General features: G+C 36.8%; 3 long non-coding RNA genes across 4 annotated transcripts; all 3 read right to left on the bottom strand.

Moving 5' to 3' along the window:
• Positions 1 to 1,090: 1,090 nt before the first annotated feature.
• On the bottom strand, positions 1,091 to 11,883 carry LOC147522172 (uncharacterized). 2 transcript variants are annotated; one of them, XR_015195067.1, is made up of 4 exons: positions 11,817 to 11,883; positions 11,638 to 11,693; positions 1,429 to 1,563; positions 1,091 to 1,319 (listed from the first exon to the last, which is right to left on the bottom strand). It is a non-coding gene; the product is annotated as an uncharacterized LOC147522172 (long non-coding RNA). The 2 variants fall into 2 exon arrangements; XR_015195066.1 differs by having other exon boundaries at positions 11,638 to 11,877.
• LOC147522173 (uncharacterized) lies at positions 6,231 to 7,812 on the bottom strand. Its single transcript, XR_015195064.1, has 4 exons — positions 7,675 to 7,812; positions 7,177 to 7,356; positions 6,986 to 7,083; positions 6,231 to 6,267 (listed from the first exon to the last, which is right to left on the bottom strand). It is a non-coding gene; the product is annotated as an uncharacterized LOC147522173 (long non-coding RNA).
• A 1,481-nt stretch (positions 11,884 to 13,364) lies between the features above and the next one.
• On the bottom strand, positions 13,365 to 13,946 carry LOC147522171 (uncharacterized). Its single transcript, XR_015195054.1, has 3 exons — positions 13,807 to 13,946; positions 13,607 to 13,711; positions 13,365 to 13,528 (listed from the first exon to the last, which is right to left on the bottom strand). It is a non-coding gene; the product is annotated as an uncharacterized LOC147522171 (long non-coding RNA).
• Positions 13,947 to 25,906: the final 11,960 nt, after the last annotated feature.

The following is a 25,906-nucleotide window of genomic DNA, read 5'->3' as shown; positions in this document are numbered from 1 at the left end:
GTGTTGAGATAATTTTTTTCATCTTTTTTCTTGTTACTGTTTCATTTAACGTGTCTGAAATTCTTTCGAGGTAGGTTTTGATAGTATTAAATATCGCAGTCGTCAGCATTGAATCTAGGAAGGTTGTTCACTTCCTATCTTGCTGCAATATGAACATGCTTTTCCTGTAAGACTACTGTAGAAACTTGTATCGATCGTTACTTTGTGTACGTACGGTGTTATATCGATACTATTTCTTGGTATCAATACTTCTAGAACTAAACCTGACGTCCTTATGCATTGTGTTGGGATGCCTTGGTTCTTATTTTAATGGGTTTTGTCGGTTACTAATTGAAGCAGTCTGTTATATTTGACTCTGAGTCGCCTGGTTCTTATGCAGCTTATCTATTATGAGCTAATGTTTTGTTGGCTCTGTGTACGGGCATACATATAGGAGTATATGACTAGCCTATTTGAACATCATATGTAATGTTTAGAACCCTTTAGTTCATTTATAACTTAGTACAACAGAAAGGCTCATTTGCAGCGCCATACCCTGCCGCTAAATGTGTTAAAAGGCGTTGTAATTGATCAATTGCAACGCCAAACTAGACGTCGCAAAGGCATTGCTGAAAAGTGCGTCTCAAAAACTCAATTGCGACGCACTATATGGCGTTGCAAAAATATTTTAGCTTTTGCAACGCCCCAATAGCGTTAGTACAATATTTTTCCGTGGCTACTTGTGTTTTCGAAAATAAATAAATTCCCAAGCCATTTCAAACTATTTGCCACGCTAGGCGTTGCAACAACTTGGTTTTCCCAACACTCAAAGTGTCGCAAAAGGTGTGCCTATTGCTGCACCAATTAGCGTTGCAACAAGCAAAGGCTTTTGCTACACACTTCAACGTTGCAAAAAATCGAGTTATTAGCTACAGGTCTCGCATTGCAAAAGATTGAGCTTTAGCTGCATTTTTTGCCGCTGCAAATGATTGGGATCGAACTGTGGCTAGTTCTTAAAACTTTAGATGAAACGGCTTCCTGTTTTGCATATATAGCGAAGTGTAGTGACTATTTTTATTTTTTAGACTCCTACCCAAATTCATCACAAGAATCACATCAAAATAAATTTCATTGATTAAAATCATCCATTACAAAAGTAATTCAAGCATCCAAAAAGGTATTTTCCAATACATCGTCTGAATAATCTTCACAAAGATCAAATTAAATTTAGACAAATATCTCAAAACTTGATGTCTGCAAAATTCACAAACGTTCAAAGTTTGCCGAATTTGAACAGCAACAACCCAAGTCCTTTCATAAATCTACCCCATCAACTAACTCTGATACAAAAAATTAAAAAAGACATAAGTAAACTTATATATCCAAGAAAACAAAGCTAAAATGCACTCAAGTAAGAATGCATATGAAAATTGAATTATGAAGTCAAACCTATGGACCTAGGATGTAGAAACATGACTACAACCTGCCACATTTGGTCATGATCAAAACCCCTTTTATTGTAATGATAGTCTCACATTTTAACTACATCCATCCACGTTTTCTTCATTAATCTACTCGGCCAATCTGGTACAACAAATTAAGAAAAAGATATAAAGTTATGTCAAGGAGAACACAATCTATAAGCACGTGACTCAATTGGGATTCAAAAATACTCGTAACAAGTTTACATGCATTTCTTGGTAGCTAAGTATTGCTTTAAAGATCTTTGCACAAAATCGAACATTTGTGACAAAAAAATGACACCAACTTAAGACATTCTTCTTATTAACTAAGTACAGATCTTAAGAAAAAGAAAAACCAAGAGCATTAGCACAAGAAACCAATATTTTCTACTTGCTAAACTTCTCGAACAAGAGCAACTCAGATTTTTAAAATGCGGAAACTTGTAATTTGATACAAGTGGGAACAAAGGGCAGGATACCAATTCATGGTAACCACCTTTCTTGGTTCATATACACCTTTTAGATCGGATCTCCTAAACAACTTATAATCACCTAATTTAGTATGAAGATCCGGTTCGTGCATGACATCCTTAAACAAGGGTGAGTCGAACTCTAGAACCTTACTTCAAAAGTTAATACTCTAGGCGGTTATAATGGAATCAAATACATAAAAATTCAAATATATCACCTACATGTTGACCAAAACTGCTACCCTAAAAAAGAAGCAAAACAAAGGCAGAGTGAGCAAGAACAATCATACAATCCAACGATTAGAGAAGTCTAATACTACCAATCTTAATGACATGAATGGGAGTCATCTTGGAAGTACTGGTAAAGCATAAGATAACCCGCTTGCCTTAATATAATCGGTAGCACATATCTAACCCAAACCCATAGTTCTAGAGTACCGACCTAGGACAATATTCATAGTATACCCGAGGACAATATTCAAAGTATAGTGAACATCTCAAAACAGAAAAAAACTTAATAAGGAGAAAGCATGTATGTTATATGTTAATCTAGATTGGTAATGACATGACTCCAGTTCTACAAGTTTACTTTTTCAAGCAACTTCGCAAAGATATTCACTACAACGTAACATGTTTTAGCGGCGCCATACCCCATCGCTAAAGGTGCCTTTGAGCGTGGCAAAGATCTCGTCGCGAACGCACCGCGGATGGCGTTGCAAAGGCGTGGCTAAAAGTGCGTCTCAAAAACTCAAATGCAACGCCAAAAGTGGCGTGGCAAATGTTCCTAGTTTGTTGCGACGCCTATGGGCGCTGCTAATACACTAATTCCGTTGCTACTTCATTTATGAAAATTAAATTAATTACAAATTTATTTCAAACTATTTGTAGCGCTTGGCGTCGCAAAAGAGAGCTTGTAACAACTAGGATGGCGTTGCAAAAGTGATACCTTTAGCTGCACAACTAGGCGTCACAAAAGGCAACCTTTTGCTACACTATTTCCATTGCAGAAAGTTTGAATTTTTAGCTGTACATTTGGCGTGGCAACAGACGTCCATAAATTTAGCGACACACCAAGTGTGGCAAAAGGTGTCTACGTTACGGTAGAATTAAATCTTTTAGCTACACTAAAATTGTTGCGAATGATATAAATTCCATAAAAGCACACGTTTTATTTGGGACGCATTTAGCATTACAAATGGTGCAATTCATGCATATACCTGTACATTTTCATTTACATAATCCTGCCCAAAACAATTTTTATAGAACACAGTAACCCTATAACAATTCACCACAAATCATAACAAATTGAATTTCATTACTAAATCATTCAATAAAAAAGATCTTAAATAATTCACATAACTATTTTTTGTGAAAAAACATCGTCTCACATAATCTTAACAACGTTCAACTAAATTTAGACGAATTATTCAAAAACTAAAATTCCACAATTAATGTCTATAACATGCTAATTTGAGCAACATCCACTCGGAGCTTCTTCTTGATTCCATTACTTCTGGCATCGAACAACCTTTCGGGCCCCATTACAAGAGAACAAACACTTGCGCGTGGAGGTCGGGGATGTCAATAATAGAAATGAGAAGGTAGTGGCACCTTAATAACTATCTTCTTGCATTTCTTTGTCTTAGACTTGTTAAGGTCGGCGAGCTCTTCAATCGCTTTCACTCTTCACCACATTACAAGTATTACAGGTGGAAAATTCACCCGTCCCTCGTGCATGATTGGCACGCGTCATTACCTGCTGGAAAACACCCAGAGGAGTCCTTGCTGATTGGATGACCTGACCTTGCCCCCCACAGGTACTACGTTTGGATGCCTTGGTCCCAGGTTTGGCACCAGACCCATTACAGGTGCCACAGCTCTCCAAGGTTATCTCAATCTTTTTTTCAACCCCAAAAACTGCTTCCTTGAAATTCAAGACAAGATTGTACACCTCATCCTCACCATCCACTGCTCTTGTTCTAGTGCCTCGTCCTCCTCCACCCATAACGCCCATACCACCCATGTTCTCAAATAAAGACTCAAACAGATCAAAGGGGTTGCTGAAATCCTGCAATTAATATAAATCTCCCCTATGAGTGGGAAATGCAAAACTGATAGTAGCGTTTGATATTTGGAGACTGTTTCTTCAAGTGATAAATGATGATGAACTCACCCCAGTGCCCATGCCATCACACCCAGTGCCCATGCCATCACCCCAGTGCCCATGCCATCACCCCAGTGCCCACTGGACACCCTGATTCACTTTGTAGCAGATACCGGCAGATAGTTAAACCTAGTTAGTAGAGAGGTTTTTGTGAGTACATGATATTACAAACTCTCCGGGGCGTGGGTCAAAGCTAGCTCTCGCCTTTAAAAAGGAAATTCCGTCCTTTTTCTTTTTGAAACTAACATTTAAAAAATATAGCTTAAAACAAGTAGGAATATAAGAAGGCCACTCCCTTCTGGTAATGCTGGACAAGTCATATTCATTGTGAGACTGAGTGATTATGTAAATATTTCATTCATAAAAGCTCTGCAGCTAAAGTGTCCCTAAAAAGGCAGATCTAAAGAAAATACAACCTCTATTATTTTGATTAATTTCCGTCTAAACCTATGAAATTTTCTTCTTCAACTTTGGTTGTTTTAAGTATTTAGAAGATATTCATTGCCAAATTCTACACTCTACACAACTACACTTGCAGAAGTTCTAACCAGAGAATAAAAGGATTGGAACCTACTTGATTTGTTGGGACCGAGCTTATGTAGAATTCCTCGTCCTTGAAGCTTTCTGCCTTTCTTTTGTATCCCCGACCTTCCAGCATTGAAGTAAAACAACAATAATAGTGAATCAGAACCCAAGTATGTTACATTCACTTCAACATCATTAGCCTCAACATTCAAACATAAATAATTCAATAATTGGCAACAGAAATATGAGCAGGGAATGGAGAGAATATTGAGAAAAGAATTTAAAACCGGTTGGACTTAAACAAAAGATAGGATGATGTAAAAGACCTTTTTCCTTTTCTCCTCGAACCGTGTTTACTTTTTCATCCTCCTCCCTGGCATCCTAAAGAAAAATAGTAACGAGATCAGCATGTTAATCTTCTAAATGAAAAACTAGAAAATTATAACTTGCATGCAAATAACATGCTAATGTTCGAGTCAATATTTTTTCTGCAGTTTAGACAACTTCTAGGTAAACTGACAACATTAGATAATGATAAAGCAATTAATAATGAAAAATAAATAAATAATTAGCATGATTTGGATATAACATATATTTACCTTATCTGCTTGTTCACTAGATCGTTTCTGATGCACCAGATTCATTATTTCTTCATGAACAGCTCTTTTCCTCTTCATGACGTCAACCCATTGACTAGATGAACCCTGTAATACCAAGTACTGGCTCAGTGCGCTTATCTAAGTTCCTTTGATAGTTTGACACCATAAAATAAAAAAACTGCTTGGAAATAGTAGCTAAAAGGAAGCAAGAATTCGGAAGAGGAATGAAACTCAGAATCCATCAAACACTTTTCATGATAAAAAGTATGAAACAGTTGAGAAGATTACTTGCAAATGTTTTCACCTAGGCTTCACCTTCCGCTTCCAAAATTGTGCGCTTTGGCCTAGTGCACATCATTCATAAGATCAATAGGAATATCAAAACGGATACGCGTGAACAAAAGCTTACTGACAATTACCCTGACTATTCGAAAAATACAACAATACATATCTTGGGACTCCAAATCCAAAGAAACTAATTTCTAACTCACCTGAAATCTTTCAATCGCTCAGAGAAGACAAGAGTTGTCAACTCGCTACCTTCTAGTAGGTTCTTAAAAAGTGGATGTAATCCTTCACAAGGCAGCTTTTGCTCTTCTTGCACTCCTTTGAAGGTAAAGGTTTTGTCTTTGAATACAAGTGAAATGAAGTCACTTGTATCACACAATGACCAGATCATAAGAACTCCTAGGAATGCAAGTGTATGAATTATCTCATTTTTCGTGATTGAGGCCAACGCATTACACGAGAAAATCTCCTGCTTTCTGCAAACAAAAGTAGAAGCTAAAAGACATAATAACACACCTGAGAATGGAACGACAAGAGGTTGATTTAGAGTGAACGCTGCAATTTTACTTACTTTCCAAAACAAAGGCAAGTATTTCTAAAGTAGCCAGATCAACACCTTCAGTTTTATAGAGCAATCATATACATCTAGCAAAGTGCTTCTAAAGGTATGAGTTACAGTGTCATAAATAGTAAAGAATAAACAAACTACCTGCTCAGATCAAGATTCCTGCAACTTCTTTTTCTTCTCTAAAAACTCCTTATCCTCCTCAACCAATGTTCTGGGACCAAGAGATAAGATGCAATGAGGGAACTCAACAAAGTTCTAGTCCATCCAAAACACGTACACTTAACAACAATCACAACTAGCTATATGAGAAACTTGTGTACAATCACAAGGTGATGTACAGGAGACAATTAGAGCAAGGAAATATTAAAGTAGCTGGAATTATATCATCCTATATATACACATGTAAGTACCATGTCGATCATGTGTGATACTAATAGTGGATATCCTTGCTCATGCTATAAAGACACTTATCTCTTCACAAGTAACATGGGTACAACCTTGAAATTAGTTTTGGAAATGCTTACCTGAAATCTTTATGTTAACTTTGCATAAAGGAAATGGGTGTTATCCTGTTCCCTCTAGCCAAGCTGCTCCTCTCCATTTCCCTTTATTACTCGCTATTCTAGAGCCTCCTTTCCTTACCAAAAAGGTAAGTATTAAAGCACCCACCTGATCTACCTTTTTCTTAAAGAAAGAATTTCCCCTTTATCCAACCATACTAGCTAAATCCAAGTCCTTGGGAATTGGCTGTATGGATTCAGTGAGTTCATTGGCTCTTCTCAAAATTTCATGAAGTGATAAAAGCTTAGTATGTCGAAAAAAATAAAACTAAAGTGAACCTAAGAAGCCAAACCAAATCTTAAACACATCCACTTATAAAAACTAAAACAAATAACTGAAGTAAAAAAAAAAAAGATAGGGAATGTCACCTGCTAGCTTGAGTGGCTTTCTTATTAGATTATAGTTTTTGAGTCTCATTCCCATTTTGAAACAAAAAGATAATAACACGGCCACAGCCCTTCGATGCCTACACTCAAGTTCATCAAATACATCTCAGATATAGCAATTAAAAGCTTATATACTTAACAAATACTAATAAAATTGGACGAGCCATGTTTACCTTTGAAAAGTCGCCACCACCAAAAGCTTTCTTGAAATGGATCACTAGCCCATCATGTCTACCTTTATACAGAAATAAACTTCCAAGAGACCCCCTTCTTCCTCCTTTATTCGGGCTGGGAACCGGCAATGCAAAGACTTTCATAAGTTTGCATTGGTGGAGTATCACCGACTAACATCACTATTAAAAACAGAGATCAGTATTAACAAACATCACCGACTAATATCACTATTAAAAACAGAGATCGGACAGTCAATGAAATCACTTTATGAATCTAAATGCTTACTATAACAGATTTTGACTTTGAATTAATCAAATCAAAAAAGAAAACACAAACAGATCTAATTTTCATCTTCATCATCAAGCTTATTACTAATAATCAAATCAAACAACTAATACATCCATAAAGAATGCATCTTTGACCCAATAATTCAAAGTGTAACCAAACCCACGACCTAAAACCCAAACTTGCAATAAATCAATACATAAATTTGTTACCTTGAGCAAATTGAACCCTCAGTCCGCAAAGCTTGTTTGATATTTGAGGCGAATTTATACCAAATTGCATCTTAGAAATCAAAAACCAAATAACTAATAGTTAAAATCACAACCAAAAGACAGATTGTTGAAGATGAGAGAAGAGAAGGAGGAGAACAAATGAGTGAGAGAGGACGACTTACCAAGAGTAATCAAAACCCTAGCGGCTTGGCAGTAAACACCACTCTTTTTCTCTCTTCACTCATTTCTTTTTTTTTTTTTTTTTCCTTTTAGGGATTAAGGCATGTGCTATGTTTTGGATTAGCGAGAACAAAAAATAAATTCGCTTAAGTTTTGGTGTGATTATTTTCTTTTTCTACCGATTTAGTTTGATATGTTAGTTTGTAACACATTCCAAAGCGTTAAAAATATCCAATAACCGTTACATAATAATTCCAAGATTTGCATAGATGAGTACTAACGGTTATAAACATTTCTAACGGATAATATATGTGAGTAATTACCTAACGGATGAGTATCACATTACTAATAAGAAATCTCAAATGTTGCAAAATCACCCAAATGGTGTAGTGTAGGCAAATCTTCCATGGTGAAACATTGATCACAGGGATATGATAGTCAAAAACCGATTGCTTACCTCATAGGCATTGCTAATGTCCTTGAATTTTTGCTCGCCTTGGGTTCCCCGCAAAATAGAATAAAATGACCCCGTTTGGATACTAGAAGAGAGAGAGAGGGAGAGATTTGACAATCGTACTGTCACAAACTCTCAGTGTATGACATGCCTGTGTAAAACTTAATGTCAAGACTAGTTGATCTTTTCAAGGACCCCATCAGTATGAAGTCCATGGATAACTCTAAGGGCATTACCATATCTAGCTGTTGCAAGACTATTGAAACAATGTCTGGGGTGAATGTATCAGAACCTATTTTACATAAGCTCTTACTAGATCGATAGAATAACGCGAAAGTCTACAATATTGCAAAATCCGAGCACACCAAAGTGTTGCAATGAGTTAAAATAGAAATGTTCTTAGAATCCTTTAGAGTATTCTTAATAAAGCTTGCTCCATATGAACCAATAGCTTTATTTGAAGCAACATCATCCTCAACCATGGTTTCAGCAGATTCTATGTAAGCTTTGAAGAATGATAATACATCGCTTTTTGTTTCATCGATTAATGTAACAGTTTTTCCAATCATTCTAAGACTAGAATCTAGAGTTAAATCTACTACCCGAAAAACAGATTTAGAATCCCCCTGAAGAAGCAAAACTCTTTGTTATGACATCTTTAAGTTTTATCTGCGGCATCATCGACAGGTTTACAGCAGTTAGACGGCTGCAAATAATAATTCATAAGTCATATAATGGTTGGGATATGAAACGACATCTTAAGAAAAAAGAGGTACCTGGAGACAAGATAGTCTAATTTATGGAAAAGAAAAGAAGCTGCATTCTCAGATGTTCCAACAAACGGCTCCATGTTAAACACTTCCACAGCCAGGGAAAGGGCTGCGGATATAGCAATTGCAGGTGCCCCATGAACCACCATATCCCTTATAGTATTCCTGGAATAAAACAAAAAGATACTAAAAGGTCAAAATCAATCCATTCTTTCTTCCTAATTTGTTCATCAATCAAACCTCGTAAAATACCAGTAGCGTAAATTTCTTTAAATCTGACTTGTAAACCTGCAAGATGCAAAGACCATGTCTCCATCATCAACCGCGGGTTAAGCATCCTATTAAGACACTATGACCGATACCGAGTCCCAACTAACATATCCATCGCAATGTCAAGGGGCAGTAAGATAATCAGGCCTCTCCATTTTCCAACCAAACACTTCTTCACTCAGGTTCGGAACTCCAGGAAAAAAAAATAGAAAATTCAATAAGGGGACTTACTGCAGAAGCAAATTGCACAAGTGTCATCATAAATCGCAAGAGTGTGATTGTAAACATCAACATTGTTTTTGAGCTTAAGCTCACAAGCAATTGTATTTGACTTTAAGGTCTATCTATTCGGGGAAAAAAAATAGCAAAAAGTTTAACTATTAGCAGAAAAAAAAAGCTAAGCCTAAAAAAATGCAAAGATAACAAAAGTTGAGGTAACCATCTAAGTAATTATTCGTTGTACATATGTGAATACTATTGAGTATTATTTTGCAAATATAAAGACCCTTTCTAGAGTGTATCAAATTGGATGAAACTTTTCACATGCCTTTACATATTTATCAAGCACAAGTTCTAGATTATAAAATAAAATATTAATTTTTGGGGATGCAATAGAATTGAAATGTGCAATCGTTGTCAATTAAAAAAAAGAACGGGGAAGAATACTTGAAGCACTTGTCAAGGTCGATGCAACCAAAATCCAACAACAAATGACCTAAAAAAAACATAGACATAAGAATTAGATGGCAAACAATATAAGAGAACAACCAAAAGTAGCCCAACGCCAAAACCAAAACTCTAATTCATTTCCGAAATGCAAAAGAATACTAATGAAAATAGCACCCAACCTACAAAATTAAAAATTCCAATTTTTTTTTTATCCATAACTAATTTCCACTTCAAATCAACCTGTAAAATAAACCCAAAAAGAACCAAAGTCAATTATGCCCGAAAATAAGCGAACCTGAAAAATCAAAGCTTGGGTTATCAAAATCAAAGGAGAGAGAGGGTGAAAGAGAGATCGTTAGCTTATCTTGTCAATAGATGTGAGGACTCGAGGAGTGTTTTGGACTTTTGATTCGTTGCCAATTTGGGGAGGCTGGTTGAAGTAAGGGTTAGAGAAAATAAAGAAAGTTTTTTCGGTTTTTCAGTTTTGGTATTTCAATTTTTGGTTTTAGTTCGAGACTTCGAAGTTTTTTAATTTTGGTATTTCAATTTTAGTTTTAGTTCGAAAGTGCCAATTTAAACTAGGCCCCCCACAAGAGGCCCACCAACAACGCCACTTGCATCGCGAACAGAGGTTATACCAGATTAACGTGTACATTCCTAAAAAAATTGTTACAACGAAAAATAGCATCGCATAAATGATCCATTAAGCTTTAGCAATGACAGCCCGCGTTTTAAATTGTATTTTCTGTTTTTAGAAAATATAATTACAACCATTTACAACGCAAGAGGCGCTGTCGTACATAAATCCTCTACAAGAAAATTGATAGCACGCCAAATTTTTTGCAGCCCCAAAAGGCGTCGCAATACGTGACTTGTAGCAACAATTTTTCGGCGTTGCAAAAGGGTGCGCTGCTAAAGACCCCTTCTGTTGTAGTGATTATACGATACCCCATTGTGTTGCGGCACATACAAGGAATTGTATTCAAAGCACAACAAATATATTCGTAAATGCAGTATGAGCACTCAATTTGTTTCCCACGACATAGCAGAGACCATTAGAAAAGCACAACAACCAATCAGACTCATCCAATGACATCTACAACATAATATATAGCCAAAGGAAATGTGATAATTCATTTTTTATTTTTAAAAATGTCCAAAGCACCAAAACCAAGAACAAATACAGCTGAAAAACAATGGTGAACAAAAGGAGCTTCACTGGCACATAACGGTTTCAATATGAAAGATCCACCTAGCGTTCTTACCTTTGGATGGATGAAAAATAGGGGCAAGCAATACTGCAAACTATTGTTACTATAACTTTGGACCCGTATTGCAAAATAAAAATCATCTCTTACAAAAACTTAGATTACATGGTAGAGCGGCTTTGAAAAACTCCCATTGCAACATGATAGAGGAATGTGAGACACCAAGCACTCAGCAGTCAATATATAATAAACATAATGGGATTAATTACCTTTATACACCCCATTACATATATATCAAGCATATCCCATGACACACTTTAGAGACATACAAGAAAGTAAAAGATTAAGTTCTTGAGGATGCAATAGAATTCAAAATGTAGATTCGGTGCAAAGAAAAAGAATAGATGAATACTTGAATTAATTGTCGATGTCGATGCAGCCAATTCCAACAGAAATAAAAAAGTATACCTAAAGAAACATAGAAAGATAAGAATTAGATGCCAAACAATATAAGAGGATAAACAAAAACTCAATTAATAATATACAGTCAAAACTCAATAATCATAGACCTAAAACATAGATTGAACTAACCTGATGAACACTAATCTAACATTATCAAGGAAGACATGGGTGGAAAGTTGTACTTCAGAAAACTTTTACCTTGCTGTGTTTGGGTCCGCTTTAACCCATGCTTTAGTTTCAATAAAAAAAACGAGAACCACGAGAAGAGATTAAATACTAAAATCCAACAATTATAGGCCAATTTAATTAAGATTTGAAGGATTATAAAATGTAAAATCACTTACAAAATTGTACAATTGAAACAAATTAAAGCACCTAAAATTAGAAATGTAAAAGAATACCCAACTTGGAAAATTAAAGCTTCAAACTTTTCTTCTATAGTAGTAATTACAGGTTCTAACCAACCTGTGAAATAAATTAAAATAACCTACCTAAAAAAATTAACCAAAAGAGAATCAAAAGCCCGAAAAGAGAATAAACCCGACCTGAAAATCAAGTTTCACCGGTGGTGGAGTAACACAAAAAGCAAAATTAAACCAACTCCATAGGGGGGGGAAGGTAAAGATCCTCAGATTGATATTTAGTTCCGGATCCCAAGATGACTACCCCTCTCCTTGCTCCCTTAAGACCGAGTATGTCTAGTAATAATATCTTTAACAAAATCAAGGAAGACAACTGCTACAAGAGATCAATAGCTAAAACTCTTCTGGTTACTAGCTAATGAGTTAACGTTGTTTCATTCCCTTCTACGAAAATCTACGACAAAAGAGAATGCATCTGACAATTTGTGAAGACAGTTTTATAGTAGCCTATGCGGGGAAACTCAATGACTGATCATTTGTTAAGGAAATCATACTTGAATGTGCTTTTAGGATGACAAGCGGTTCCTACTTTCAAATTGATTAGTGGTCATTTCTGGATGATAGCATCAGTCACTATGATAGTACTCCTTTTGTTCTATATGTGAAAGTCCATGGCTGTACTTTATATATACATAACAATAAATGATTGCAGATCACATCTCACCTCTCTTTTGGAAATATATTTCCATTGTTTTAATCGTCTATTAACATGCTTGCCCTTCCACTAGAGAAGACCCCACCCTCACTTTAGAAGCTACCCCATTTTGTTTATAACAAGCCTGCCCTTCCTCTTAACTAGGAGTTCAGTCATGCCATGAAAAAAGAACCCTCACTCATACCAAGAGAAGATTCCCACGCCCTTGAGAAGCAAATTTTGTATGAAAAGAGAGAGAGTTGATCTTCTCTTTAGGGTCAACATCCCGACCCAGATTACACAACCTCATAAACATGCCAAATAACCAAATCTTACTATAACATAAGCCACTAGAAATGAAAAACTATTCTGACCCCAAACACTCCTAGAATATAGTTACTTCCAAAGCAATCATTTAACCAAAGACATCCAACCATATAACTTAGGGACTTGAAACTATAATAACTTATTAAAGTTGTGACTAACACAAAACATCACAGAAGGAGTTAGTTTCGATCGGGCATGCAACCAATCAATTTATTACATACAGTTCATATGTACCGGGGAAAACCGCCATTAAACTTGCATCCAAGCCTCAAACCTAGCTTTGACGGACCACCATCTCCTCTATTTTACTTCTAGCTAGATGACTCTGGCAGGACCCCATGCCCAAGCCCTTCGGAGTATCCAGACCTTACACCCAATACTATAATAAAAATTTCTTCCTCGGTCTTTGCCTCATCGCCTTCTACTTCAGATTCAGCTTTAAGATGTCGTATTCGGTCCTGTAAGTTTAAATTGGGTATAAATATATAAAAATATAAGTACCATGGTAAAAGCTAGATACAAGTAAATTTACTTACATAGTTTTCTTTAGCAACATGACTAGTCCATCCCTTACTACTACTAAAGTGGGTTCGATGATAGAATTCGATCTTGCCAATAGGTTCCTGAGTCTCGGAGTCACACTGTAAAGATTTAAAAACGTATTCCTTTATAATTTACTTCAAATAATATCAAATTGAGGAAAAGCAACCAAATGAATGTAAATAAAAAATATTACAGATTCCTCCAAGTATCCTCGGAATGGCTTTGAACCACCACAATGGTTTGTTGGGAGCTTTTTGAATTTTGCTCGCTAATTTTCTGCAATAAAATAAATATAATATCAAAACCAAAGCTAGCAAAAATATAAACCAGACACAAGATTGCCATATGTAATGAGTAGTGCTAGAATCATTTCAACACAACCCTTATTATAAACGTAATACTTGGAAGACATACACTCTCCATAGTAGTTGCCAAATTAGCACAATAAGGTATATTACCTTGAAATCTTTTCTAAACCAATCACAACATGCATTCCATTTTTCTTGTGCCAAGCCACTCTAAGGGTGTGATCGTGCGACTCCATCATTTCTAAAACTCCTATAATACTTGTGAAGATGACACCTAAAACCTCTTAAGCATGCGCCTAATATTTTGTCCACAACGTACTTATCGTGTGCAAGGAGAAGAAAGACGAAAAAAATAACAGTAGCAGCACGAAGAAAATGGACAAGGCCAAAGCAGTAGCCATGGTGGGAGCACAAAAGGTAAAGAATGGGACATCAATAGGTATCAAATGGATCAAGACCCAATGCCAAATCTATACACATAATAAAAAGTTTTACAACCAACCAAAATCAGAGAATGATAATGGCAACTCGGTCTCATACATAAGTCAGCTCACAAAGCACGCACATGATGGAAAGTTGGAAACCAACAAGCACCTACTTCACTTTTTTTAATTTAATCATCCTTAAATGGAAACCAGTACCAATTCAAACCACTTTAGTTACATGGTACGTAACAACAAAAACCAAAGAAAACTTTTCTATACCAATAACTTAACCTGACACATATATAACACATTTAAACAAAATAAATTGAACAAATATGAAACAAGGAGAATCATACAGAAAATTCAGTAATGAACTACCAAACATCCAAAGGTCAACCAAGGAACCAATAATACACAAAAACCATTACCAAAAATCATTCATACTCATAAATTAACGAGAACATCACTAAGAAGTTTATTAAAACCGAAACACTGCGAGGGATTGTGTATGTAAAACAATGGCGAGAACCTTAATTCTTATAGATAAACAATAAAAAGGTAAATAAATTACGATAAGGGGTTAAGAGAGAATGGAGTATGAAATAGAATAAACCACTGCAAAATATTTGAGCTTTGGTAACTTCAAACTTCAATTCGTTTAAAGATTATAACTTTAATTCCGAATTCAAAACCAAAAATCGAACTTAAAGTATATAAGCGAGGAGATTATCTCAATTTAAAGGGCGTACCCGGTCGACAATCAAGTAATCAAGGAAGCTTTGACATTGCCGATTCACCGATTTAAGCTAAAACAAGACCAATGGTCTAATTGAGAATGGACGAAATGAGTAAAAAAAAGAAAAAGAAAAACATTACAATGAAAACCGGTTTGAAGAAGAAGAAGAAGAGATAAAATTAAAATATCCTTACATATTTTGTAATGCATTTCGGTTTCATCGGTCGGTTGGTGAAGAATGTTTTTTTTTTTGGAGCAGTGGTAGTTTTTTAGGGTTTCTTTTGGTTTCCCAAATTTTTATCGCTTAGAATTTTAGTGGGGCGAAAACTATTTCCAACGAAAATGATCCCTTAATATTAAACATTTACTGGCCTTACGTGACACCAATGGACGCTGCAAATACTATGGTACAGAAAAAATAAATAAATTGGGAGAACAAATATAAAACTTATTAAAGACGCCAAAGGCGTTGCTAAATCCAAAATACCTTTTTGCAACCATTGCAGCGTAGCTAGTGCTCAATTTTTTCAATAAAAATGAAATTCTAAGTAAAAGAAAATTTCAAATGAAAGCTTTTGCGATGCCAGTTAGCATGGCAACAGTTAAATCCCAATAAGGTGGTACTAATAAGACCGAAACATTTTAGCAGCCCCATTAGGCGTTGCAAATGTTATGCTTTACCAACAAAAATTAGGCGTTGCAAAAGAGTGCATTGCAACAGACCCCTTCTGTTGTAATGAACTTGTATTCACGTAGAACTTCAGTAACCTATCCCGAGTTTGTCACTTTCTACATACTTAGATTACTGATAATCCTCTCCATTTGGCCACCCTATGTGAACTATAGATCGAGCAAGTATATATATAGCAAATCGCAAGACCTGAAAGGGTACATAATTAAGAGAAACTCACAGGGTTTGGAAGAGTTTCTAGTTTTTTATGTTTTTACTGCAAGGATATGATTCTTTTGTTCTTTTGTTTCTACTTGCATTTCTCATATTGTTTCTGCTGCTGGAACAACTTTTCTGCTTGCCTATTTATACTGTTCAACGTAAGTCGTAACGATTGCAAGACATTCTGTTGTTTGCTTTGAAATAGTGCACAATTGTAAGATATGTTTCATTTAATGTGTCTGAAATCCTTGCCAGGTAATTTAGATCTTTTGAGCATCGGGTGGAGATGATATTTCTATAATTGTTTTGCTTTACATTTCCCTTAATGTCTGAAATTCCTGTCCGTTAGATTCTATTAATATTAATTAGCGCAATATTTACCGTATAGTTTAGGATGGTTGTTAACTCATTATCATGCTGCAACCGAAACACGCCATTTTTGTAAGATTAATATATGTACTTGCATTTGTATCGTTTTTACTATGCCTGTAGTGTTATATCAATAGTTATTCATGGTATCAATACTTCTTGAACTAGAACTGACGTCTTTATGCGTTGAATTGGAATGTCCTAGTTATTTTACCTTGTGTGATCATTCTTTAATGGTGGGGTTAGTCACTTAGTCTTATATCAATAGAAGCTGTACATTATATTACACTTTGAAATGCCTGGTAACCTTATTGGTTTACGTAATTGTTATTTTGCGACCTTAGTTTTTTATGAGCTAAGATATTGCTTTCCCTCTGTATGGGCATATGTTTAGGACTAGCCTACTTTCAACATCTTATTTAATTCTTCCTTTGATTCATTTAAAGTCAGAAACTTAGTGAGCTTGTATTCGCGTAGAACTTCAGTAACCGATCCTCAGTTAATTGTTTCAGAAATTTTTATTAATCCTCTTGGCCACCCTATCTGGCATACAGAACTAGGACAAATAGTAAACAGGGAGACTTAAAAGGGTTACCCTTGATCAAGTGTTGGCTTTCATTGCAGTTTTTGGTTATCTTTGCATGATCTCTCTCTCTCTCTGTGTATACAAGTAATCGTCTGACTCTCTGTGCATGTGCATGTTTTCCCCCTTTGTGTGAAGTCGTGTCAGTCTAGGGGAATTAGCAGGACTTTTAGTGGTGAACACTTGAAAGTCATGCAGGTAATATATTATAGCTACTGCAGAAGATGCCCCCACGGATTTATTTTTTCTTCTTGCTCATAATGGTTAGATTGGTTTAATGTAGTGTAGACTCTGGGATCTCAATAAAAAATGGTGATTCCATTGGGCACTCATCAAATTGGATTGGGCAACTCCTCAAAAAAAAAGAAATTTTACAAATTTGCCATATTACAAGTTTGCCATCAAAGTCCAAGTCCAGCAACCAATTCAACCGGTATCGCCAAAACGAACCCTCCGGTCGTTTTACGTTTTTACACTCAAACGGCGACGTACTATGTGATGCGAATGTACACTCAAACGACTTGGCCAAGTCGTTTACGTTTTACACTCAAGCGACATGGTGGGTGTCGTTTGAAATGCGTGTAAAGCGAAACGACATGACCATGTTGTTTGAGTGTTACTTTTGAGTTTGAGTTACACTCAAACTACCATGGCCAAGTCGTTTGAGTGTATACTCAAAGCGATATGGACAAGTTGTTTGAGTGTTACTCACACTACACTAACTTGAAACTACATGTCAATGTCGTTTTGAGTTTACACTCAAACTTCTGCGGCCATGTCGTTTGAGTGTGCACTCAAACTACATGACCAAGTCGTTTGAGTGTATACTCAAAACGACATGGCGTAATAGTTCGGTGTTACTCACACTAACACTCAAACTCTGGCGGCCATGTCGTTTGAGTGTACACTCAAACTACACGGCCATGTCGTTTGAGTGTATACTCAAACTACATGATCATGCGTAGTTTGATGTAGTTTGAGTGTACACTCAAGCGACATGGCGGCGTAGTTTGAGTGTACACTCAAACAACATGGCCGTGTAGTTTGAGTGTTAGTGTGGTTAGAGTAACACTCAAGCGGCGGGGTTCATGTAGTTTGAGTATACACTCAAACGACATGGCGGCGTAGTTTGAGTGTACACTCAAGCGACATGGCCTGAAAACGATATATGGCGTAGTTTGTGTGTTAGTGTGAGTAACACTCAAAGCGACTTGTCCATGTAGTTTTTGAGTATACACTCAAGCGACTTGGTCGCGTGTTTGAGTGTACACTCAAACGGCGTGGACACGTGTACACTCAAAGCGATTCAAATGCACTCAAAGCGATTTCAATTGAATTAGAAAAATTGAAATCCGATTTAAAAAATTGGGTTAGAAATAACACAATTACATCAATAAAACTACATGCACTCTGCACTCTTTATCTGTTATGACATAGTATCTTTATAACCAAGTTAAAACATGTAATCAAACATGCTACATGTAATCAAACATGCTATAAAATCTAAAATAATAATTTGTTTTATATCTAAACTTGTTATTATTATTATTTTTTTAATTGTGAATCATAAACTAGTTTGGGGTTTAGAGTTCAGAGTTCAAGGTTTAGAAATTTCGTACCAACATATTTCACTTAATTATTTGAAATAATAATTTGTTTTATATCTAAACTTGTTATTTTTTATTTTATTTTTAAAATTGTGAATCATAAACTAGGTTGAGATTTAGGGTTTAGAGTTGTTTACAAATTTCGTGCTAACATATTTTACTTAATTATTCAAAATAATAATTTGTTTTATTTATAAACTTATTATTTATTATTTTCTTTTTCAAATTTTGAATCATAAACTAGTTTGGGGTTTGGGGTTTAGGGTTTTAGGGTTTACAAATTACAAATTGCCCGACATAAAAAAAATTAATTTCAAACATATTTCACTAAATTATCCAAATCTAAAATAATAATTTGTTTTATATCTAAACTTGTTATTTTCCATTTTTTTTATTCAATTGTAAATAATAAACTAGTTTGGGGGGTTTACAAATATATTTCACTCAATTATTGAAATATATCAAAATTTCAAATATATATAGAATATTTCATTCACTCGGTTTAGAGTTTAGGGTTTACATAGAATACTCAAGTTTCTCTACATACTCAAGTTTCTCTACACACTCAAGTTTTCTCTAAATGGAACATGAAGATGAAGAAGAAGTATTTGAGGTAATGTTTTTGAGTACAACAACAAATTAGAGAAGAACAACAAATTAGAGAAGGAGAAAATAGAAGATATGTTGAAAGTGAAGAAGTGGAACAAAATGTTGAAGGTCAAGGTGAAGAATTTGAAGATCGACAAGTCGAAGCAAATGAAATTCGAGAAATCGTCGGGCGACAAAATGCAAACCTAAATAATGAGGTAACACTTGATTAAAATGAATACAAAACACTTGATTGATTGAATGAATGAATGAATGGATGCAAAATGAATGAATGCAAAACCCGAGCCCAAAGCGACATGGGTCGGGTCGTTTGGGAACACTATCAAGCGACATGGGCTGTAGTTTGAGAACGATTACTACCCAGCGACATGGCGGTGTAGTTTGAGAACACTTCTGAAGCGACATGGCTGGGTAGTTTCATTACACTATAGCACTACATGGCCTGGTCGTTTCATTACACTATAGAACTACATGGCCGGGTCGTTTGGACTCTTGATGAAACTACATGGCTGGGTCGTTTGGACTAAATGTAATTAAAAGTTTTTTTTTTGTGACTTTGAAACTAAATGCAAATTGTTTGAGACTCTTGTTTTATTCTTCTATATGTAGAATTCTTTACGCTATCAGGGAACCGATCTTACGCAAACTTCGAATGATGTTGATTGTCAACCCGATTTTAAGTGATACAACAGAAATTTTTACTACGGAAGAGGTATGATTGAGTAGGCATTGATTTCATTTTTTTTTAAATTTTCTAAATATAATTTTATTAGTGTATTAATAATAGTTGTTGTTTTTATGTGTTTAGGTCTTTCATACGCGTGCGAGGCAACAATCGATTGGGCAACGCTAGAGGAAGACAAGTTAATGTTGTTGTGGTCATTGAAAAGTCGGAGGTGTGCCAAAGGAAACCGAGTAGCAAGATTGAATTTGGCTTTGCGAGTGCTTTCGGGTGTGTATCGGTCACACAAGAAGGAAGGCGAAGAGAAGGCTAATAAGAGAAGGTCGGGAACCAAGAAATCGGGATGTCCATTTAAGTTAAAAGGTGTTTTCCAACGCAGCACTGTCGATAGTTGGAAAATTGTTGTTCTTAATGGTGTTCACAACCATCCATTGGCGAAGACCCTTGAAGGACATGCATTTGCTACTCAACTAACCGTTCCAGAGTTCGAGTATTTTTCAGAGATGAGTAAGTGTGGAATAAAACCTAAACAAATATTGGATTCCATCAAGAGTAGATATCATGATAACATCTCTAGTATATCCCAAGTCTACACTGCAAGGCAGAAGGTGAGGAAATTGGATATGAACGGTCTCACACAATTACAGAGATTGCGTGAGTTGTTAGCAAAAGAACATTATTTTGAGGAGTTGAGACAGGATGAGAATACCGAGGAGATAACGGGATTGTTATGGGCCCATCGGAAGGTGTTAAGTTGGCTCGGACTTTTTCAACAGTTTTTCATGTTAGCTTACCTACAAAACTAGCGGTATCGGTGGCCTTTTCATACGGTTTGTTGGGGTGACTTGGCGTGGAAATATTTCACCGTGTGTCGAGTCTTTGCCGATCTGAAAACAACGGTCGACTATGAGTGGGCCCTGCATCATTTTAGTGGCTTGCTTGGTGACATAAGCCCATCGTGATCGTGTAATCGGCGGGGACTTATACGATGAGTGCCGCCGGCGAGTTTTTCCTAACGCACACAAGCATCTATGTAGATGGCATATCGCATTTCGTCGTCCTTTCAAAATGTTACGATATTTTTCCAACTACTGAGAACTTGTAGAAGGCCCGGTTCGTGGAACAACGTAGTCAAATCGAAGAGCGAGAGGTTATTTTCAGCGTAGATGGGATGATTTGGAAAAATATTACGGGGTTGAGTACTCAATTTTGTTTGTTATTTCGCGAGACTTGGTTTCCTCCACGGGGATCGATTCGTATGTTGTTGACTGACCAACACATTCACTTTGGGGAGTACAACGACCAATAGAGTTGAAGCGGTCTCATGCCGGGTGAAGCGTGTACTAGGAAATGCAAACTGTCATAATTTTTTGAGTATGTTTAGCTTAATCCACCCGATTCTAGAGATCGGATGTCGAGATTAGAGCTACCTTCTAAAAAGTATGATTGTAACTTCGGCACCACCACCGGATTCCTTTGTTTCGTGAACTTCGGAGGCCTTGTCTCACGCAAGTGTTTAGACTTGTTATTTGAAGAAATAGATACCAGCGTAAAAGCGTGTTAAAAATGGGAGATAAGGTGTTGGTGCTATTTAAGACGAGCCATGGACCGCCATGTGCTCATGAATTAGTGAGTTTGAAGAGCAAAAAGCGGTCCATCCCTTTTTGCTATCGACCCTTTTGGAAAACATTGTCCGCTTCTCCCAATGTGTCGGTGGGTGTTGGTCCCGATGTTGCACAGCCGATGGACTTGTTCATGAATAGGTTTGCAATGGTTTTGAAGAAGCGGAGGGTTATGATTAGGAAGCTTATGGAGATTGCCGTGCGAGAGAAAGTACATGGCTAGTACCGCCTTGTGAGGAAGCAAAACCAAAGGTCGGCCGAAGGTAGCTGCTGTGAAAAGCTTCAAACTGGAGATGATAACTCTTGGCGAGATCCATCTCATTTTGAACATTCTCAGCGTGACCATGAAGAGTGGGTCGTCACAACCAAACATTAAGCCCACCCAAAACACCCACACTACACCAAGAAAGAAGTCTTCTCCAAAACTACCAACCCAAAACATCCACACCACACCAACAAATAAGCCTTCTCCAAAACACCAAAAACAACCACACCAAGAAATAAACCTTCTCCCAAAACACAAAAACAACCACACACCGCGAAATAAGCCTTCTCAAAAATAGTCACCACCACGAAATGTGAGAGATGGCTTAGACTTTTGGAAAGACGAGGGGTCCTAAGGATTACGGGTTGGATATTCTGAAGAAATGCATAAATACATTGTTAGAGTCCATGACCACGTTGGAGATGGCAAGCTGCGGTTATAGAGCTTTTCGCATTGCATTAGGAAGAAGTCAAGAAGAATGGCCCGGATGAGAAGGGAGTTGTGCGAAGAGCTTCTCGACAACCTCCCCTTTATTGTACTTTGTACAATCAAAGTGAGGTTTTTATTCGATGAAGGAAATCTACATGAGGAAGGTTACGCACCCTTAAATAAGTGGATGAGCATGCCTTTTCTTTGGATACTTATTTGCTTCAAGATTTAATGTTGTCCTTATGCATTTAGGAGCTCATCGGTGCTTCCTTCTCATGCGTGAGAACCCAAGCAAATCTGAGAGAGTGACCCAAGTGTTGGGTAGCGCACATGTTGGTGGAAATCATTTTGTCAATGTTGAACTTGTTGAAGATTGTCCGGTTCCTCCAGTAATGCGCCAATGGCTTAGAGCTCGATATGATATTCTTTGAAAGTTGGAATTTGGCCTTGACGGTAAGGCAATTGCAATTTATGGCATTGAACATTCCCAATTTAATATGGGAAAATGAGCTCGTTGAAGACCCAACAGTACATGTTATCGACTAAGTTGTTTGTATGTTGTCGATATGATATTTTGATGTAATTTGTATTTTGATGTAATTTGGAACAAGTGTAATTTGATTTGATTTTTATGTTATCAATGTTAGGGCTTTTATTTGATTTGATTTGGAAATCGAGTGTCGACTAAGTTGATTCGGACGACAATTGAGTGATTTTGAAATCGGCGATCGACTAAGTGATATATTGATGTAATTTGATATTTTGATGTAATTTGGAACAAATGTAATTTTATTTTATTTTTTGTTATTTGGAAATAATGTTAGGGCTTTTATTTGATTTGATTTGGAAATCAGTGATCGATTAAGTTGATTCGGACTGACAATCAAGTGATTTGGAAATAAAGCGATCGACTAAGTTGATTCGGACGTCAATCGAAAGTGATTTTGAAATCGAATGATCGACTAAGTTGATTCGGATGGCAATCAGTGATCGACTAGTTGATTCGGACCCTTAATCGAAGTGATTTGAAATAATGTTAAGTATGTTGTCAATAATGACCGAAACTACGGTGAAGTCGTTTGGCTTTAATACAAAAGCGACCAGCCCGGATCGTTTGGTCTAAAGGCCAAACGATGTGGTCATGTCGTTTGGCCTTTAGACCAAACGATGTGGTCATGTCGTTTGGCCTTTAGACCAAAGCGATGTGTCCATGTCGTTTGGCCTTTAGACCAAACGATCTGGCTGGGTCGTTTGAGATTAAAAGCGAACGATCTGCCGTTGTCGATTTGATATAAAGGAAAACGATCTGGCGAGGTCGTTTGGCCTTTATGCCAAACGATCTTGGTGAGTCGATTTGGAAGAAATTTTTTCAAAATTCGTTTTGTTTTACAACACTTTCATATTCATCAAATTTCACTTTTCCATTCAAACATCAAATATCAAACACTCTCATTCATCAAATTCCACTTTTCCATTCAAACATCAGATATCAAACACTCTCATTCATCAAATTCATCCATACATAAAATTCCATTCAAACATTAAACCCTAAACTGAAACAAATTACATTCAAACATTAAACCCTAAACCCTAAACATTAAATTCCATTCAAACATTCATGCAAATATCATATCCATCAATTCATTCGAAGTTAACAAAATTACAAACCCTAAACTGAAACAAATTACATCCATCAAACTAAATTACAAAGTTACAAACCCTAAACTGAAACAAATCAACTATAAGCCCACCAATGTAATTGCACCTAGTCAAGTTATGCGCTGTTCAAAGGAGGACCTTGCTTCCTCGGCATATCATTCCCGACCAATTGCGGACCTCTCTCTAGCAAGCGACTGGTTTCATCGATGGCGATGGATTAAACCGAAAAAAGAAAAATCAAGATAAGTTACCAATCGAATGCAAAAATCCGCGGTTAGAGAAACTTCGATTAAAAATCACAATACTTACAATCGGTGAACGGTTAGGGCGTGTGTCTCGGGGAGGGATGAATAGGAAGAAGCTCGGGGTTCACCAAAACTACATGAGAATTCCTCGCATACCAAGTCATGTAGTTTTGATGACACTCCCATGGATAAGGCGAAATAGGTCCCGGTTGCGAGTTGGATCGCGTGATTACGCCACGACTCGGTAAAGTGGCCCAATATATTGGTCGGCTCACCTCATACCAGCGTCTGCCCGCAGTTCTTGTTCTCCAATTTGGCATTGGAGGATCTTTAGGTACAAGTTGCACGTGACCCAGTGACGCGACCACCCTTGCGGCAGTAAAGCTCGACAATGTTGAAAAACATAGCAATCCCTCAAAAATGCAATGTCATCGATCGGGTTTTGTATCTCGATATTTTTGTAGGGATGCCAAACAACCTGAAACAAAATCAAATGTGTCATTAACAACTCTAATGATCAATTACTAAAAATAAATATAAACAAACTTAAATACCAAATTGTCATTGAATTTAATACTTACATTGAACTCATTCAAATCATCAATTATAAATTTCGATAAAACTGCAATGCATACGTTGTGTCGTAATAGTGTGGAGCGGCGGGATGTGTCTATGAGCACCTTGGCTGAGGCGAGATATAGTTGAAGTTTGGGACTGTCATGAATACCGGAAAATACTCATAGATCCATGCCTAGATATACACAAATAGTTAACATATTGATAGAGTAATAAAATTAACATTAAAAAAATAAACTCTAAAATACTCAAGTTTTACGTAGAAGAGTCATATAGCTTTGTAACCCCTTTCACCGCCGCACATGTGGCGCCCCGAGACCTCTATATAAAAGCGCCAAAATTTCGCACCCCATGCATACTCTTTCTATCTCATTGAATTTCAACAACGGCCTCGGATAACATATAGGCACTCCGGTCCCGGACTTGTCGGTAAAAATGGCACATCAAAGAAAAAGAGAATAAAACGCTCTACTTGATCCGTTGAACATCACGGAAACTTCGAGGCCTTCTCTACCACATTCAATGGCGTCACATATAGGGCTATCATGAACCTTGTTAGCAAAATGCTTCGGATAAATTCTAGCCTTACTTTTTGAAGTGAACTTGCTAGCTTTCATCTCGCCCTAATCAAATAAATAGGGAGCCCGGACCAAGATGTAAGAGATTTATCGATTGTTGTAAGTTCAGACTCACTTTGTCCCCTTGCACCTCTTTCCTCTAACTGTGACTCCACAGATTTGGACAACATCGTCCAAAGTCACAGTCATCTCCCCAACTGACATATGAAAGGTGTTGGTATCCGGATGCCATCTCTCCACAAACGCAGAGATCAATGGTGGATCCATATGCTCGTGATAACCTTCCACGAGATCAAACAACCCGATCCTTCTCAACAACTTGCGGCAAATCTCGGAGACCTTTCACATTCATTTTTAAATTCCATTGGGATAACTTCGCTAAGTGTGAAACACACTTCAACGCTCCGCGATCCTCCTGAAACAACCGAGCACGCATTAGATATATATGAACAAAAACAAAAGATTTTGTAAAAAAGAAAATCAAAGTACACAAGACAAACAAAATATTACCCTTCTCTCCCCAAACATCGCGGCGACATGCACCGCATAGTCATACAACAACTCGACTCATACGGGCCTCCCCATACACACCTCTTTGAAACTCCAAATCATCATTGGATTTTCTTACGAAATCCAATACCGGAGGTGCTTCTTCTGGTGGTGGTGCGTCTTCTACCACATATTCTTCAACATCATCATCCTGCTCAT

The sequence above is a fragment of the Coptis chinensis genome, chromosome 1, assembly GCF_015680905.1.
Source record: "Coptis chinensis isolate HL-2020 chromosome 1, ASM1568090v1, whole genome shotgun sequence".
Classification (NCBI taxonomy): Eukaryota; Viridiplantae; Streptophyta; class Magnoliopsida; order Ranunculales; family Ranunculaceae; genus Coptis; species Coptis chinensis.
This window is presented reverse-complemented; position numbering and strand designations above follow the sequence as displayed.